This window comes from Ictidomys tridecemlineatus, chromosome 4, assembly GCF_052094955.1.
Source record: "Ictidomys tridecemlineatus isolate mIctTri1 chromosome 4, mIctTri1.hap1, whole genome shotgun sequence".
In the NCBI taxonomy this organism is placed as follows: Eukaryota; Metazoa; Chordata; class Mammalia; order Rodentia; family Sciuridae; genus Ictidomys; species Ictidomys tridecemlineatus.
The window spans coordinates 2,612,834-2,631,840 of record NC_135480.1 but is presented as its reverse complement, the minus strand read 5'-3'; the positions used below and the strand labels follow the sequence as shown (position 1 = coordinate 2,631,840).

Below are 19,007 nucleotides of genomic sequence, written 5' to 3'. Positions count from 1 at the left end.
AGAATGGCACTAAGCCTCAGAGACAACCTCTAATAGACCCTGAAGTAAAAGAATACTCTGGGGTTGTCTTTGAAATTCCGTGTTCCCCCGCAAAGAGTGTGGGAGGCTATCCTCACACGTGATTGGAGTTACCTCCTTGGCTGGGTGAGAGGCCCTTAGACACAGCTGTGTCAGAGCTTTCCCCACCCTTCTCCAGGTCCGAGGGCTTGTCTGTGCAGAGGCGTGTCTGGCCACTGCCCCAAGGACCCAATCATTGCCCTTGATCTTGGGATTCTGCCTCCCTTAAGCTTCATTGGATAGGATTTTTCCCAGAATTTTTTGTTCCACAATAAAAATCTACTCCTTGGCATGTTCTCTCTCTCTCACTAGCCTCTTCAGTAAACCTTGCTACCACATTAGGTGGCTGGAGGCTGGAGCTAGGAGAAGCCATCCTGGAACTGGTTGTAAAGGCAATTAGAGTCTTGTCTCTTTAATTTAAAACTCCCTAGCATTTTGCTCCCAATGCAAACCTTCTTTAATGAAGCCAGCACTGGTCACTGGGCAGAAGTGATGCCCAAAAGTGAGGCATGAATTAAATCGACTAGGTGGAGTTAGAAAGCGCGCCATAGAAATGCAGAATTTGGACAATTTTTAGGATCCTGGAAGTACCAAGCAGTTTTTGGAGCAAAGGGACATTAAAAAAACTTAATGATGGGAAATTCAACTTCTACCAATAAAGACATGTATTTGACTATTTTAGAGATAATAATTAATTAGAAGGGCCTTCTCCTGGAGAGGAGAATCCAGAGGAGATTCATAGAGAGAGAGGGAGTTCTCCATGAGACTTACAAGCTCAAATTCAAGATGGTGACAGGGAAGTGTCCATGGATGAATCGCAGTCTGAGGGAGAGAAATCAGACATTGAAGTCCAGGATTTACCAGGGGATTTTAACAGATTGTGCTTAACAGCACCTGCAACAGCCATTCGAATTCGGCCACTCTCTGTTAAAAGGATGAATTGTAACAGATATTCTGAGCTGGTGATGACTTTCCTTACTCCATTCCAGTGGGAAGTTAGAAAGGCCCAGGAAGCTGGGGAAGATACAAGTGGCTTCCAACTCTTTCTGGTTTTTGAGCAGATTAATGATCAAGACCAGTGTGTTCGTGTCCATGCAGTAATTCCATTTAAAACTATTAAAGAGTTAAAAAATACCTGCGAGGTCTATGGTCCAAATTTACCATTCTTGCAGAGCTTGCTCAAAACTATCTGCTCTCAGATGCTCCTACCGAGAGACTGGATTTCTATTTTAGAGCTTGCTTGAGTGGGGGGAATTTTTTTACTCTAGCAGTCATATTGGACAGACTTTGTTCGGAATAGGCAGAAAAAAATCGGAAGCAGGACCTTCAAACACCCGTGGACATGTTTTTAGGAATGGATGAATTTATTGATTTGGAAAGGCAGCTAAATTATGAATTTGTAGTGTATGATCAGATTACAGCATATGCTAAGAGTGCCTGGCGACAGATTGCCTCCAGAGACCAATCTAGCTTAGTTCTGACTAAAGTTAAGCAAGGTGCCAATGAACTTTATTCTGATTTCATAGTGCAGCTCTACCAGACTTCAAACCACTCTATTGGAGATCCAGGTGCTTGTGAATTTATTGTTAAACAATTGGCATTTAAAAATGCAAATAAATATTGTCAAGATGTTTTCAGACCCATAGAAAGAAGGTATGGTTTCAGAGTTTATTCATTTGTGTTCTGATATCGACCCAGCCCATTTACAAACAATTACACTCACATCCCCATGAATTAGTATGCAGACCCCCGTGGGAGGTGCTTTCATTGTGGGAGGAATGGCCACTACTTACAAAATTGTAATGTCCACAATTTTAAGCCCAGGGCTCCCTCTGCTGCTGGTAATACATATTACAGAGTTGAAGACCACATAGCAAGTGAAGATGGCACTGATCAGCCCGCATTCTGGCCTTCACTTCTGCCTAGAAGGGAGTCAAAAAACTTACGGTCATCCCATCCCCATCCCCAGGCCGGAAAAACAGGGGAACCGGAAGGAAGGTCATGCAATTAACATCATCACAGCTGATCATGGGGAGCCGCCACTTAGCGAATCTCACAGACAGTTTCTTTACGACCATCATTGATAATTGAATTAAATCCTAAATTAGGGCCACAACAAGTCCCTACTGGGATTTTGGGTCACTCCCTAGAGAAAATGTAGGGTTAATTTTGGGATGTAACAATTTAAAAGAGGCCATGAGGTGATACCTGGAGTGGTAGATTCTTGTTTTGAGGGAGATCTAAATGTTACTGTAAAGTCAAATTATGCCCTTTGGCTTACTCCAAAAAATACTATTGTTCAATTGATTTTATTACCCTGTAATTCGGATGGACACCCACAAGTAAATTCAGTTTCCAAACCACCAGAGTGTACTGGTCTCAATTAGTGAGGCAGGAGCACCCCCTACTGGAACTTAAAATTAATCACAAAAAGTTCAAAGGCATAGGGGACACAGGAGCTGATAAATCAGTCCTGTCCAGTCACTTCTGGCCTAACAACTGGCCCTCCAAATAGCACCAGCTAACTTAGAAGGAATTGGACAAATCTCACAGCCTGCTCAAAGTGCTAATTATCTCCATTGGGAGGATCCTGATGGGAACAGTGGAGTTTTTAAACCTTATGTGTTAGAGTCCTTACCAGTAAACCTATGGGGAGAGACATATTAAGCAAAATAGGATTATTATTAGTAACTCCAAATTCTATGAGATCATTTGAGGGAATTAATCAGGGGCTTCTTCCTGGAGATAATGAGGGAAATTATCAGGGAGAGTATCTGCTTACAAACCAGTCTCCTCAATAGAGATTAGTAAATACTCCAAACCAAAATTTTTACTAGGCGCCTGAGTGTCTCCCCAATCCAAAAAGAAAAACAGCAGAAAAGATCACCTGGCTCTCAGAAGAGCCTATATGGATTTCTCAGTGGCCCATCTCAGGGAAAAACTTAAGATAATTCATGTTAGTTGAGGAACAACTTCAGGCTGGTCATATAGAATCAATGCTTAGTCATTGGAACACCCTCATTTTTGTTATTTAAAAAAAGTCAGGTAATTGGAGGTTACTACAGTATTTAAGAGCAATAAAGCATGCAATCCAGCCTATGGGATCATTGCAGCCTGGACTTCCTTCTCCAACAGCAGTTCCTTTAAATTATAGCTTAATGGTAATAGATCGAAAAGATTGTTTTTTCTCAATAAGGTTGCACCCTGAGAATTGTGAAAAATTTGCTTTCAGTGTCCCAGCAATTAATTTCAGAGAACCTGTTAAAAGATATTGCTGGAAGGTTTTGCCTCAAGGGATGCATAGTAGTCCAACTTTATGTCAAAATTTGTGGGTCAAGCAAGAGCTCCTATAAGAAATAACTTTCCTGATGCATATATTATTCATTTTAAGGATGATATATTATTGGCTCTTGCTAATCCAGTACTTTCAGAAATTTTTACTCAGAGGCTTCTCTTACAGCAATGGGTTTGTGCATTGCTCCTCAAAAGATACAAAAGATGCCTCCCTTTGAATATTTAGGTCAGATAATTCAAGGATGTACAAACCATCCTCAAAATCTACAGATAAAAGTTAAGGAGTTACAGGCCCTTAATGATTTTCAAAAACTATTAGGAGATATCAATTGGATGAGGCTATCCTTAAAACTAACTACTTCTGATTTAAGTCCTTTATTCCAGATATTACAAGAAGGTCCTTCTCCAACCTCTCCTTGTTAGCTGACAATAGAGGCTACAACAGCTTTTAAAAAGGTTGAAATTTCAATTAAAAATGCACACCTTACTAGAATTAGTCCTCAAGAGCTGGTATATTTATTAATATTTCCAACTGCTTATGCCCCTACAGGAGCCATATGGCAAAGATTGGGAGTTATTGAGTGGATTCATTTAGCCCACTCTCCCCAAAAGACATTAATTCCTTTTCATGACTCTATTCTCAATTAGTAATTAAAGGTAGAACGAGAGTTTTATAATTAATTGGATCTGATCCTGATATTATAATTATTCCATTTTCTGTAAAAAAAAATTGGCTTTTTCAAGCTTCTAGTTTATGGCAAATAGCTTTTGCTCATTTTCCTGGTCAGACAAAAAGTCATTACCCTCATGATAAAATTATTCAATTTGCATCAATAACACCATTTATTTTTCCAAAGATTGTGGAAAATAGATGGAGCCCTATCGGTGTTCACTGATGGTTCAAGCTCAGGTAAAGCAGGTTTTTATAGCCATGTTCACATAGAGGTAATGCAAACCTCATATATTTCTGCCCAAAGGGCAGAGCAACAAGCTCTCATTGTGCCTTAAATTACAAATGAGCCTGTTAATATTTATTCTGATAGCTTGTATGCAGTCGGAGTTACCAAAAATATTGAAACTTCAGTTATTGGATATACCTCATCTTAAGAGCTATTTAAATTATTTCATAATCTACAAAAGGCATTGCAAATGTGAAAATACCCATGTTTCATAGGACACATATGAGCTCACACTAATCTTCCAGGACCTTTAACTTCAGGTAATGACAAAATTGATAAATTGGTAGCTGTTTGTCAACAGATGTCTCCATATGATTACGCACAAGTTTCACAAACTTTACATCATCAAAATGCTTCTAGCTTATGTAAAAAGTTTAATATTACCAGAGAACAAGCTCATCATATTGTAAGTCACTGCCCTAAGTATGTTATTCACACTCCATCTCTGCCATCAGGGGTAAATCCCTGTGGAATGAAACCAAATCAAATAGAGAAAATGGATGTAACTCATATTCCTCAATTTGGTAAGCAATGTTATCTACATGTAATAGTTGATACACATTCCAGATTTATTTTTGCCATAGTACATACAAAGGAAAATACTCAACATGTAATTTCTCACTGCCTAGCAGCCTTTGCTGTGTTAGGATGCCCTTTACAGATTAAAACAGATAATGCACCAGTTTATGTAAGCTCTTCTTTTCAACAGTTTTGCCAAGAGTTTCAAATTGACCATAAAACAGGAATTCCTTATAACCCCCAAGGTCAAGCCATTGTGGAATGAGCTCATTTATCTATTAAGCTGCAATTACAAAAATTAAAAGGGGGGAATAGGTTTATGACTCCCCAAAATAGCCTCAACCATGCCTTGTTTGTTTTAAGTTTTTTTAAAATTGTGACACAGAAGGTCACACTGCAGCTGAGACATATGTCTTCCACAAAAACAGGCCCTTTAGGCAGAGTTTTGTGGAAAGACTTTCAGACTGGTGAATGGAAAGGCCCAGATCCAGTGATTATGTGGGACAGAGGTCATGCTTGTATTTTTCCAGAAGGTGCTTTCCGTCCTATCTGGGTGCCTGAATGCACAATCAGACATGGAAGATATAGAGCCAAGATTCAAGTGACTGAAAATAGACCCAGAGAAGCCTCCAATCAAAAGGAAGAGGTATCAAAGAAGAATGAAGAGGAACAAGCATGACCCAGCTGAAAATATGATCTCATGGGAAAATGTAAAGAAGCTGACAACACATGCTTTGTGAATAATTCAACTCTTAGGAAGGAATAAGACCCCATTGATGATGGTAGCTACAGTGATTGCCCTGCTGGGCTGTTAGGTAAAAGGGAGTCGAGCAGATACTTAATAGACATATTTCCTAGATTCACCCCTGGTACATCCAGCTGTGTGAACTGGAAAATCTATTCCATGTTTGCTAATGACTCATTCAAAATGAGAGGATCTATAGATACTCATATTACTCCCAATCATGTGACTAGATTAATTATTCTGGCTACTGTGCCAAATTACCTTTGTGTTGGTCTCATGATAAACATGCTGGCTGTCTCAGAGTATCATTTGAGGAAAAGACAGTGATTGGGAAACCTAGACTGATTAATCATACTATTTATGGAGAATTAAAACCTTATACTAAATTCATGATCAAAATGGGACTTTCCCATAACACACCAGTCATTTCTACAAAACCTCCACAAATACCCCATTGTTCTAATAGTTCTACAATTGAGATTGGCACCTTTCCTAGATGGATATATTGTGTAAGTACCTTTCCAGTACAACATAAGGTGTCTAAAGATAGTGGGTATATTTTAGACTGGTCTCCAAAAATTGATAAAAGACAATTACAAAAAAATTCTGCTATGACACCTGCAGGGTTTGTTAGCAATATTTTGACTTACAGTGAGGGTGGTATTAAAAAAATGTTTGGTGCCTAATTGCTGCCTCAGAATTCTTATATTTTATAGACAAGGCTTTTTATCAAAATTTGTTGGCAAGTGCTTTAAGGAAGGATCTTGCTATGGCTTATGAGCCTGTGTCCAATCTCCTTATGTTTTAATCATTGGAAATGTAAAAGTTAAATGGATAGATGACAGATATGTTCTAACATGTAACAAATATAACACAACCAATTGTATTACTAGATATAATAGAGAAAAAGGAGTGCTGGTGCTTCATCAGCCCTCTTTTGTTTTATTGCCTGCTAATATTTCAGAGCCATGGTACACTGATGCTGGTTTTCAGATCTTACAAAAAATCCATACCCAGCTAGTGAGACCTAGACATGTCATTAGAATTATAATTGTGGGAATTATGGCCTTGGTTTCTTTCATTACATCCAAAGTCACAGCTTCAATAACTTTATCTCAAAATATTCAACATGCAAAATTTCTTAATAATTTAGCCCAAAATACTTCCAAGGCTCTGCACAATTAAGTAAATATTGATGAAAGTATTGAGACTAAGTTAAATGCCTTGGAGGCAACAGTTATAAATATAGGTAATGAACTTTCAGATTTAAAGTTCAAAGAAAGGCTTAAATGCCATGCAAGTTATAAATATGTGTGTGTTACAGCTGCCAAGTACAATGCTTCTCTCTGGGATTGGGAAAAGGTTAAGAACCATTTGTTGGGTATTTGGCTAAATAATAATAATAGCTTGGATCTTTTGGAACTCCATCATCATATCCAAGATATTCAAAATAATAGAGCTGATTTTTTGGATCCTTCTTCTTTAGCTAATCAAATATTAAAGGAATTAAATGGATTTAACCCTGGAAATACTTATAAACACTCAGCCTGGTACATTATTGGATTGTTCTCTTTGCTGTTAATTCTTTTTTGTATTGTAATTATAGGATGGCCGAGTCCTCAGAGTGAGAGTGCAGAGACTTGAGAGAGTAAATCATCACCTGATTTTTAAAAGAAAAAGGGGGAATATGTGGGAGGCTATCCTCACACATGATTTGAGTTACCTCCCTTGCTGGGTGAGAGGCACTTAGACAGCTGTGTTAGAGCTTACCCCACCCTTCTCCAGGTCTGAGGGCTTGTCCATGCAGAGGCATGTCTGGTCACTGCCCCAAAGACCCAATCATCACCCCTGAACTTGGGATGCTGCCACCCTTAACCTTCATTGGATGGGATTTTCCCTGGAATTTTTTGTTCCCCAATAAAAGTCTACTCCATGGCATGTTCTTTCTCTCTCTCTCTCTCTCTCTCTCTCTCTCTCTCTCTCTCTCTCTCTCGCCTCTTTAGTAAAATTTAGTAAAATTTCCGCATTAGGTGGTTGGAGGCTGGAGCTAGGAGAAGCCATCCTGGAGTTTGTTTTAAAGGTAATTAGAGTCTTGTCTCTTTTATTTAAAGCTCCCTAGTGTTTTGCTCATGATTTGAACCTTCTTTAATGAAGCCAGTGCTGGTTGCTGGGCAGAAAAGAGCAAGAAGACCTAAGAACCCTTGGGAAGGTTTGGATTAAATTGTGAATCTTTAAATGGTGCTGATCTGTACTGAGAGCCTGGAAAGGCAATGAGACCACTACAATTCTTGCAAAGGTTGTGCACACATCTGCCAAAATAAGGAAGGCCCTTTCTCTTCCTATAAATCTAAAGATTATTTTGAACATAACTGATACAATAATGAATAAAATTAATGAAGCTGAGAATCTTTTATAAGAGTTAGACCTCTTCTAAACACTGGGCAATATTCCAAGCACCAGGAAGATCATGTGGCCCTTTCTAAACAAGATTGAAAATTAGAGGAAGGCCTTGAAACTTCCTGAGACTAAGTGAGGCTCCAAAGCCCAATGACCCTGGGAAAGGCTAGATACCCTTTGATATCCTGAGTGTCAATAAGACTCTGGGGTAGACCCTGATCATCTGAGTGAGAACAGTTATTGACAATGCCACAAGCCTTCTGGGAAAAAATAGAAAACATTTTCATTAGTGATTGAGGGTTTTGATGAAAATATCCATGAGATTCTAAAGTATCTGAAAATAAAGGATAAAGAAATCTCACAGCTGCATCTTGTGTGTTACCTTCCATCAAAAGTTCAGGAATTTATCATTAATAAAAACAGATAATACCCCTCTTTGCTTACCTTCATCTGTATACAACACTGACCCAGCTATAAGAGGTATGGTAGAGATCAAGAAAGAGGGGGAATGTGTAACCTGACATAACAAAGAGACTCACCCATCATGAAATATGTGAAAAGAAATTGATGCTAAAAAAAAAAAATCTGTTAATACAACTAGGTGGTAGGAGAAAAATTATAAGTATTAGAGATGTAGAATTTTTCCATAAGTGTGATATAAAACATGAATGTCCATGCCTGTTAAAGATAAAATTTTAGGACAACCATCAGCAGTTAATTATACATATGTATCAACAAAAGGCAGAACATTCCAGCCTGAAAAATGAGGAGAGTGTAACCATTCTGATGTGTACAATCTTTGATTATAAATAGCAGTTGCTGGTATAAAGGTGTAAAGTTTTCCAATAAAAATTACCAATGATAATGGCAATTTAATAAAGGAAGTTGACTTACCATTACTGGTAACAATTTTCTGTTCAGTTTTTGTAGAGCTTAAAGAAGGCAGTGTAGTGTTGTTTCTTTAACAACTAGAAAAAATAAAAGAGCATATCAATAATTAATGGAATATTAAGAACTTGCTCAATTTAAATGTACTAGAAATTGCTATAAATGAAACAAAGAAAAGTTAGAAGAAAGGATCAAATTTGGAATGTGAGGAATTGAATATTTTTGAAGTAATGTATGTCCCAAGTACTTGATAGAGAGTTAAGGTTGTTTTTTTTTTTCTGTAACAACATGGAGTCCTATAATGTTTGTAGAATTTCATCTGTGATGTTTCATCCTGTAAGCAATATATCATCCATACAATGATAAAAAAGTAAATGAGAAAATTTCTGTCCAAAAAAGAGCAAGGCTTTATTAACACAATAGTGACATAATGTTGGGCTATTTAGCATTCCATGTGGGAGAACTTTCCAATGGAATCTATTAGTAGGTTTATGATGCTTAAAAATGGGGATAGTAAAAGTTCGTTTCTGCTTGATAATCATACATTTTTTTTCTGATCATCAGGAAAGAGGAATAGTTTTAAAAGATTCTTGTAAGTCAATGACATATAAAGAAAAATCCTGAGGAATTAAATTTGTTTGGTGATCCACACTGAAGCAGACCCATGGGTTTATACATTTATTAATTTCTCTTAAATTTTGTAATAATCTTCATTTTCCTGATTTCATTTTTATAACAAAAATAGGCATATTCCAGGCTAGTAGAAGGTTCAATATGTCCCAATTGTAGCTGTTCTTGAATAAGGGCCTCTGCAGCTCCACATTTCCCTTTGACAATGGCCATTATTCAACCCACACAGGGGTGGTGAATTTCCACTGTAGTGACAAGGCAGTCAGATCTGCAGAGGCCCCAGTAAAAAGGTAATTCTGCAGACATCTGGAGTTTATGTAGCATGTCTCTGCCCCATGTAGGAAAAGGTTCTGCCACCACATATGGCTGCACATGGGTGATGATTTGTGTTGGATTGGAAGGGGCAGAGCATTGTGACCACAGGGAGCTCTTGGACACCATTCATTATTGCCTCCTATGCCCCAAACCAGAGTTGCCCTTTGAAGGGGCCATGTATGAGGCCATACCAAAGGGGTATGATATTAGCACTTGTGTCTAATAATCCCATAATTGTTGTTCATTTAAGTAAAGAGTCAATTTAGGTCTACTTTCAGTGAACAGTAAACATGCTCCCATGACAATAGAGCCAAACCTTGCACTTCTTTTGTTTAAAGGCTATTGAGCTGTAACATAGGGAATCACAATTAAGTGAACAATAGAGGATCCTTTAGGGAGTCTTAAAGGCATATGGAACCACATTGGGATACATATTATATCAGTATAATCAGAATCAATTATCTCCAGAATAATAAATATTCTTTCTTTAACATTATGAGTATAAGGAAAAAAAATCCCAAAGGATTTTTGGGTAAAGTTTCCTGAATTTGAGTGGCAATTTTATATACCTCCCCAGGAAGCCACACCAGGCATCTTCAATAGTAATTAAATCTATACCAGTACTCCCTCTAGGGGCATGAAAAAATTTCTGGAAGGATGCTCCATTTTAACATAAAGAGATGGCTGTGTCTAGACTGGTAACATTTATGTCATGGGATCTTGAGGGGGATGGAAAAATGCATTTCCTCTTTATTGCCACTTTCCAAAAAAGTACGTTGACATTATTATTTACTTTTTTAGTTTATGTATTTGTTTTAATTTTATACATGAGACACTGCTGTCATGCATTTTGATTCCTTCTACACAATTTCAGCACAACTTTTCATTTCTATGAATGTAGCATTGCACCATATGTGCAGTCATACATGTACCTAGGGTAATTATGTTCATTTCATCCCACTAGCCATTTTTCTTAATTGTTTTAATTTGTTTTAATTAGTTATACATGGCAGAAGAATGCATTTATGCAGCAAAAGACAATTGCTGATGCTCTGGCTGGCCAGTGGGATTTGGCCTAATAGGTCAAACAGCTAAGGTGTGAGTTTCTCCCTCCTGCTCCACTTGCTGTAAACATTCAGCCAAGTGAGATCTAACCAGTGGTGGCAGTGGCAGCAGAGGAGAAGGAGTTGGTGAAGGTGAAGGGAACACCTCCATGAAGAATATCAGGATCACAAGTGTCAGGTGGGTGGTAGCAGACAGAGGAGGAGGTGTTTGATAAGAGACAAATAGCATTGGGAGAAAGATAACAAGCATGCAACGGGAGCTCACATTCCCCCTGATGCTTCTTACTGTTGAGAGCCACAGCCAAAGGGGCCCCAGCAAACTTCCAGCTGCCAGCCGTTTGGCTCCTCTGCACTGATGCTCATTGGGCTGTTTCCCTGCCCTTTCATACCATGGAGCTGCTCATTGGTGGACTCTTTTGGCTCTGCCCTTGTGACCCAGCCAATCGGCCTCAAGAGCAGGAGGAGTGGGGGGGTTGAGAGGCTTGTGGGAAGCCGGTGGTGGCAGTTGGGCTCTGAGAGAATTCCTGAAGAGCTCGTGTGGTGCGGTGTGTGTGTTCTAAAAATAAAGTTCGTTTCTGCTTGATAAGTGACTCGTGAATTGTGCCCAGCAAGACTGCGGCATCTTTCCTATATCTTCCCAATATTTTGTGCCTTCATAACCTTTTTCTGAGTTTCAGGAGCAACAAGAACTTTACTTTTGCCTGAAAAGCATTGAGATCAGCATTACATATGGCATGACCAGCCTTGCAAAATAAATAGGACAGCTCAGCCCAGTGACATCATTGAGCGTCAGAGAGGCATTTTCCCATAGCTTACCAATGGGCATCAGTAACAGCTGATGAAAGACACACATCAGCCTGGTCCAGGCAATAAGATACTCCCTTCCCCCATTAACACATCCAGAAGGGTCCCTGTTTCAGATGTCCAGGTACCACATTGGGCACCAGCTGTAAGAAAACAAAAGGAGATGGAAGCAAGATGCAGAGGCAAAATGGCTGTTGTCTAAGCAGTTATCTTTATTGATATCATTAGGTTACAATGGCTCACTGCACCATTAGTACATTATTGTTCATTATATCACTAAGTCAGATACACTGGGTTATAATGTAAGATGTTCTTGTTAATAATCAGATAGGAGTTCTGGCCAAGCATGTATTAGTTATCTTAATAGTTTCTGAGAGAAACTGGCAGAATGTTCCAGCTGTGAGAAATAAGACACCTATTCTCCAGGGCTTTGCTCACCAGAGAAATATGCTGACTTGTGTACATTTCCACAGTCAGAACCCTTACATGACCCTCAGCAAGATCTTCAGAGGCACTAGGACCCTAGTAAGTGGCCTGAGACTCAGTAAGATGCTGGAAAGGTCCCAAGCAACACTGTGACCCTGGGAATGACACCAAACTCAACTGAGAAACTGGGAAAAGTGCTGAGGGTTATGGAGACCCTGGTATAACCCTGAATCCAGTGTGTTCTTGGGGAACTACCTGAGCCCCACTGAAACCCTTGCAATAGCACTTAGCACTGGACATGACTGAACACTGCAAAAGGCCCTGAGAAAAAGCAAAAGCTTGGTAAAGGCCATTTCTACCCCAATTCAGCACATAAGACTGAACTAAGGTCATTTGTGTGAATTTGGGGTGATGCAAAATAAAACACAGACACAAATTACCTTTATACAAGTTTCAGGATGGCTTTCCCCAGTTCTTGAACTCAAGCTCCACAGAAGGGAGAATAAAAGAAAATCACAAGAGGCTGAAAAGAGAGAGGAAAGCAGGTTTGGAAATGGATTTTTATTTGGGGGGGAGCAGGTGAGTGTGCCTCAACCCCAGTGGGTACGCCTATACCTGGAGGTATGACTTGCTATCTGAGGAGGGACAACACCCAATTCCCTACAAAATGAAGTAACTGGTCAAAGCCCCCTGCCTCAGGACTGGAAGGTGTGTTCATTCAGAGTGACTTCCCACAGGCCATGAGTCGCACTGATGACCTGGGCAAAACCAATAGCTAGTTGAAAACCTGGGGAATATCCTGAACCACACTGAGATGCTATAAATGTATAAGAATTCCAATGAATGCCCAGGGAAAGAAAGGATAACATAAACTTATGGGAAACACTCATATCATATTTGTGAGACCAGAGAAGACCCTAAAACTTATTGAGACCTAGGCAAGACCTCACAATCCATGAAATCAGTACAAGGGAGCCTGATCCTCATTAGTGACCTAAAAATTCCCTGATACCCTGAAATGGTACACTGAAAAAAGAACAGAACACAACTTAGAACTTGGCCACCTTGAAGCCCAAGAGACACTTTGAAGATACAGATGGTACAAAAAAACTCATAGAAATGATCTGAACACACCTGAAATATGGTGGACAACCCTGAGCCACAGTGAAATCTTGGGGAAGGACATGAGACTTACTGATTTCTTGAAGAAAGTACTGATGCCAACAAAGAAAATATGGAAAATACATCAAACACACCATTGACTTGGAAAGCACTGGAACACAAAATAAACTGGGAAAAATCTACAATTTAACATAGACACTGGTGGAGGTCCTAAAACCCACTAAGGAGATACTGAAGACCTTTAGCCCAGCAGAAGCTCTCTGGAAAAATCTGAGACACAATCAAACCTAAGATCCAAAAAAGATGCTAGAGGATACGCTGAGCCACTAGAAGCCAATTGGGAAAGCACTGAACCAGAATAAGACCCTGGAATAAGCCGTGAGTTTACACTCAGAAACTTGGGGTGGCACTGAGTGTTGGTATACAAAAGGGAAGACTCAGAGCATCACTATGACAATGGGAATATCCCTGAGTTTCAATGACACAGTGAGCAAGGTACTATTCCCCTTTAAGACACTATAGAAGGCCATTATTTTTCCAGAATACTGTGGGAGAATCTACTTTGCAGAGTACTTAATCCCACTGAAATGATAGGATAGGCCCTAGGCCTATTCAACTCTCTTGGGAAGACCCTGATACAAAATCCCACTCTGGGGAAGATGCTGAGGAACATTGTGATGTGGGGAATGGCACTGAGCTCCACACAGACCCTGGGAAAGGCCTCGGATTCAGTGAGAAATGCTGAGAGGCCCTGAAACCACTATTTTTGGGGGAGCTCTGAGACTAGGAGAAGTGGTGAGCATTACTGAGACTCTAAGAATAGCACTGAGTCCTGTGGAGATGCTGGAAAAGACCCTGAAAGAGAACGAGACTCTGAGTATGGATCAGAAACTCAGTGAGCCTCTGTAAACAGTAAAGACACCTGTTGAGAGCCTCAGGAAAGTCCAAGTACTTGCTGACCTTGGGAATGGAGCTGAGATGCACAGAGATCCTGGGAATAAAATGAGATGACTACTACTCTTGAGAATTTTGTGTATACACTTCTCAACCTAAGAAAGGCCCTTGGATTTCTGAAGACTCTGAAGAAGATTTTGAATATCATTGAGACAACTGTGAATAAACTTAACCACTCTGAGACTGGTACTGAGGCCTTTAGCCTTTTTTAAAGACTGGGAAATATTTTGATCACCACAAATACCATGTGGAACTTTCTAAACAAAATTGAAATTCTGCAAAATGCCTCTAGCCTTTCTGAGACTCTAAGGTAGGACTGAGACCCACTGATACTGGAAAATTTCCTGAAACTCTCTAAGGCCCTGAAGAAACTTTCAGGATCACTAAGACTCTTGGGCAAGCCATGATCACCAGTACAGCCTGGGAATAATATAATTTCACTGAGTGCCAGGAATATTGTGAAGCCACTAGGCCTTCTACTGGAGAAGGCCCTGGCATCTCTGTGACTCTGGAGAATGCTCTGAGACCCAGTACTATTAAATATAGAAAAAGAAATACCTACAAATTGTGAGACCTAGGAGAAAGAAATAAAATAGAAAGCCATATACTTATGACTTTCTTCTCTCCCATGATAAATCCTTCCTGAACACTGACCACAGGAAGGAAGAAAGTGTCTCAGCAAACCTAGAAGTGATAGTTTCTAAAAAACAACAACAACAGCAAAAAAAAAAACAATAATTTTCCTTAATACAACAAATCTCCCAACCACCAACACCCCAGCACAAGGATTCAAATCTCTGAGTGCCCAGACTCACATGCCCACTAAATCACACTCAACTTATATAAGCCAATTTTCCTCCTTTGTAGCTCATGTTCCATCAGAAAAGTGGGTGCATTTTCATTGTTGAAGTCCTGTTTCTGAATAAGAGCTAAAATTATCTGGGAAGTTTGCCTCAAGCCCAGTCTTTTTGTTTTAAAAATATGGATCTTGGTTGGTTCTGAGCAATACTATGACCCTGGGTATGACAATGAACTACAATGAGAACATGGGAAAGGTGCTAAGATATTTCTGAGACCTGAATCTAGTGTATCCTTGGAAAACTATCTAATAAAAACTGACCCTCTGGGAATAGCACTGAACTTGACTAAGACACTGAAAAAGGCCCTGAGACAAACGGAGAGCCTGATCATGGCCATGAGCCTGGTAGTGCCATGAGTTCCACTGAGGCCCTGGCTTTTTGAAAACCTGGAGGATACCTTGAACAACACTAGTAAGCTGAGAATGTCTAAGGGCACAACTGAATACAAGATGAAAGCTAAGACTCTGGGGCAACAACCTGAGCATGACTATGACCGCAGAAACCATAAAATTCACTGAAACCCTGGGCAAAAATTCACGATCCACTGAATTGTTACTAGAGCCCATGAGCATCTTTAGTGACCTGAAAATCCCTGAATTCCAGTGATATCACTTGGAAAAGTCCTGAACACCAGTTAAAAACCAGTGAAGAGCCTGAATATGAAGAGACACTCGTGAAGGCCTTTGAATCACACAAACTCATGAAAAGCATTGGGACACCCCTGAAATGCTATGAAAAGCCCTTAGTGACAAAGAAATCCTAGAGATCACCCTAAGTACTGCAGATACCCTGTGGAAGTCATTGAGACCCAACAGAGAACATGGGAAGGCAATTAGCTTTATTGTTGAGCTGGAGACCATGAGCAAGACCCCAATAACAATGACTATGGCAGAGGCCCTGAACACCACTGTAATGCTATTTATTGAAGAGCTCTAATCTGAGATCCAATTATACCTGAAATCTCAGAAAAGACCAAGAGCATCCCCTGAACCTGTGTCATTGGGGACAACACTGAGCCAGTCTGAGACCCTGCAGAAAGCCCTGTACTTACCCTAAGAGACAGGGAGTAGCCCCGAGTGCCACTGACACAGTGGGAAAATCCCTGAGCAATGGGAATAACAATGACAATGGGAATATCTCTCTGGTATAATGACACACTGGCAAGCTCTATTCCCCAATAAGATATTAGGAAAGGCCATTATTTCCCAAAATATGGTGGAAGAATCTGAGCACCAATAGATATTGCACAGAGTACTTAAATCCACTGAAATAGTACTGTAGGCTGTATGCCACACCACTATACTTGGAAAGTCCTAATAAACAACTGAACAATGTGGAGGATGCAGAGCACAACTGTGATTCTGGGAATGGCACTTATCTTCACAAAGACCTTGTTCAAGGTCCTGAGATGCATTGAGAAAACCTGCTTGGCCATAAACAGTATTTTGCTTGGAGAGATTCAGAGCCTCGCTCCAAGGCTACAAGAAGCACTTAGCATCATGAAGACACTGAGAACAGCACTGAGACTCAGAGGCATCCTGTAAAAGACTGAAATAATTGTATACTGATCTTAGTTCTGAAACTAAGTGTTCCATTGCAAATGGCAATAAGACCTACTGAGAACCTTGGGAAGGCCCTGAGCACATGGTGAAATTGTGAATAATGCTGATCTGCACTGAACATCTGGAACAGAAATGAGACCACTAACACTCTTGGGAAGGTTGTGCACACATCTATAAAACTAAGGAAGGGATATGGCTTTTCAAAACTTCTGAAGCTCATTTAGATCACCATTGAAAATTAATAAATCTGAAACTCTTGTTGAAGCTTTGAACCTCTTCTAAACCCTGGGTAATATTATATACACCATGAATAACATGTAGAACTTTATAAACAATATTGAAATTCTTGGGATGGCCTTGAGCCCTCCTGAGAGTCTAGGGTAGGCCCTGAGGCCCACTGACCCTGGGAAAGATGCTGATCCCTTTGATATTCTTTCTGTTACAGAGAAATTAGCACAGGCAGTGATCATCAGTGTTTCCTGGGAAGACTACAGCATCACTGAGTGCCTAGGAAGGCAGTGACACCACAAATACTCTGCAATGGCCCTGGAGATCACTGTAATCCTGGGGAATGCCCTGGGACAAAGACTCTGGGCAGGACCTGAGCAACACTGTGACCCAGAGAATGGCAATGAACTCCACTGAGAACCTGGGAAAAGTGCTGAGATTTACTGAGACACTGACAAAAACTCTGAATGCCAAGAGACTTTTGAAAATGCCTTTGAATCACACAAACTCATGGAACACCCCTGAAATTCTATGGACAGTTGTGAGTCATGTGAAAATCCTAGAGATATTCCTGAGAACTACAGATACCCTGTGGGAGGCTCTGAGCTCCACTAAGAACATGGGAAAGCCATAAGCTTCATCATAGAGCTGAAAAACACTGGGACACAAGGAGACACTGGAAAGGTCCACAACCCCATTTTGATGCTGGAGGAGCCATGAACTCTATGGTCAATCTATTAATTAAAGATCTTCAGCCTCTCAGAAGATATAAGCCAAAAAATCTGAAAGTTAATCATACCTAAGTTCTCACAAAAGACCCTAGAGAATTCCCCGAGTCCCTGTAAGACATTAGAAAACCAGTGATAGCAGACATAAACCCTGGAGAAAGATGTGAGTTCACAGTAATAAACATGGGGTAGCCCTGAGTGCTGCTGACACAGTGGGGAAGGTCCTAAGCACCACTATGACAATGGGAATATCTCTCTGTTACAATGACACACTGCAAAAGGCTCCCTTCCCTAGTGAAACCACAGGAAAGTCTATTATTTTCCCGAATACTGAGGAATAATCTGAGCTCTCTAGATGTTGTATAAAGTTCTTAAATTCACTGAAACAGTAGGCTAGCTCATAGTCCTCCCTATGATTCTTGGGAAAGCCATTACTTATATCACACTCTAACATGCTGAACACCACTGTGATCTTTGGAATGGCACTTAGCTTCACCCTGGACAAGGCCCTGGGATTCAGTGGGAAACCCTGAACAGCCATGAAAACTGTATTTTTATTGGGAAGATTCAGAGCATCATAATGAGCTGGAATAAGCAATAGCATCACTGAGACTCTGAGAATAGCACTGGGATTCTTAAACATCCTGGAAAAGACTCTGAAATAACAGTTAACTGTGGTGGGCTCTGAAACTCAGTGTCCCCTACAAAAGAAAACATTGCCTTTCGAGGGCCCAGGGAAGGCCCTGAGGAAATGGTGAAACTGTGGAAGGTGCTGATATGTACTGAGAGCTGGGAAGGCAATGGAACACTAACTTTCTTGGGACAGTTGTGTAGACATCTGTCAATGTATGGAGGGCTCTTTGCATTCTTAAAAATCTGATGAATATTTTGAACAATACTAAGGCAACAGTGAATGAAATTAATGAATCTGAGATTCTTGTTGAAGACTTGAGCATCTTCTAAACACTGGGCAATATTCCAAGCACCATGAAGAAAATGTGGAACTTTCTAAATCAGATTAAAATTCTGGGCAGGGACTTAAGCCCTCCTGAGACTCTATGGTAGGCCCTGAGGAACACTGTCACTAGGAAACACTCTAAAATCCTCTGATACCACGACCTTCACTGAGACACTGGGGTAGGCCCTGATCATCAGTGTAACCTGGGAACAGTATAGCTCCACTGAGTGCCTAGGAAGGTCATGGCAGCACTGAGACTGGAGAAGGCCCTGGGCACCACTGTGACCCTGAGGAATGCCATGATTCTCAGTAAAACTTGGAGCTTACCCTGAGCAATACTGTGATCCTGAGAATGGCAAAGAACTCCTCTGACAAATTGGAAAAGTTGTTGAGAATTTACTGAGACCTGGGTAGAATCTCTAGAACCAGTGTTTCTGTAGGGAACTGTAGAAGCCATGGTGACACTTTGAGAATAGCACTGAACATGACTGAGACAC

The 19,007-nt window shown here is 40.3% G+C and overlaps 1 long non-coding RNA gene across 1 annotated transcript in view; it reads right to left on the bottom strand.

The window, feature by feature from the left end:
* LOC144376940 (uncharacterized) overlaps positions 1-19,007 on the bottom strand; it is a 45,621-nt gene that overhangs the window by 14,102 nt on the left and 12,512 nt on the right. The window contains exons 4-6 of the long non-coding RNA XR_013437341.1: positions 12,539-12,621; positions 11,685-11,815; positions 8,866-8,939 (exon numbers count right to left, since the gene is read on the bottom strand). This is a non-coding gene — a long non-coding RNA (uncharacterized LOC144376940). The remainder of the gene's footprint in view (positions 1-8,865; positions 8,940-11,684; positions 11,816-12,538; positions 12,622-19,007) is intronic.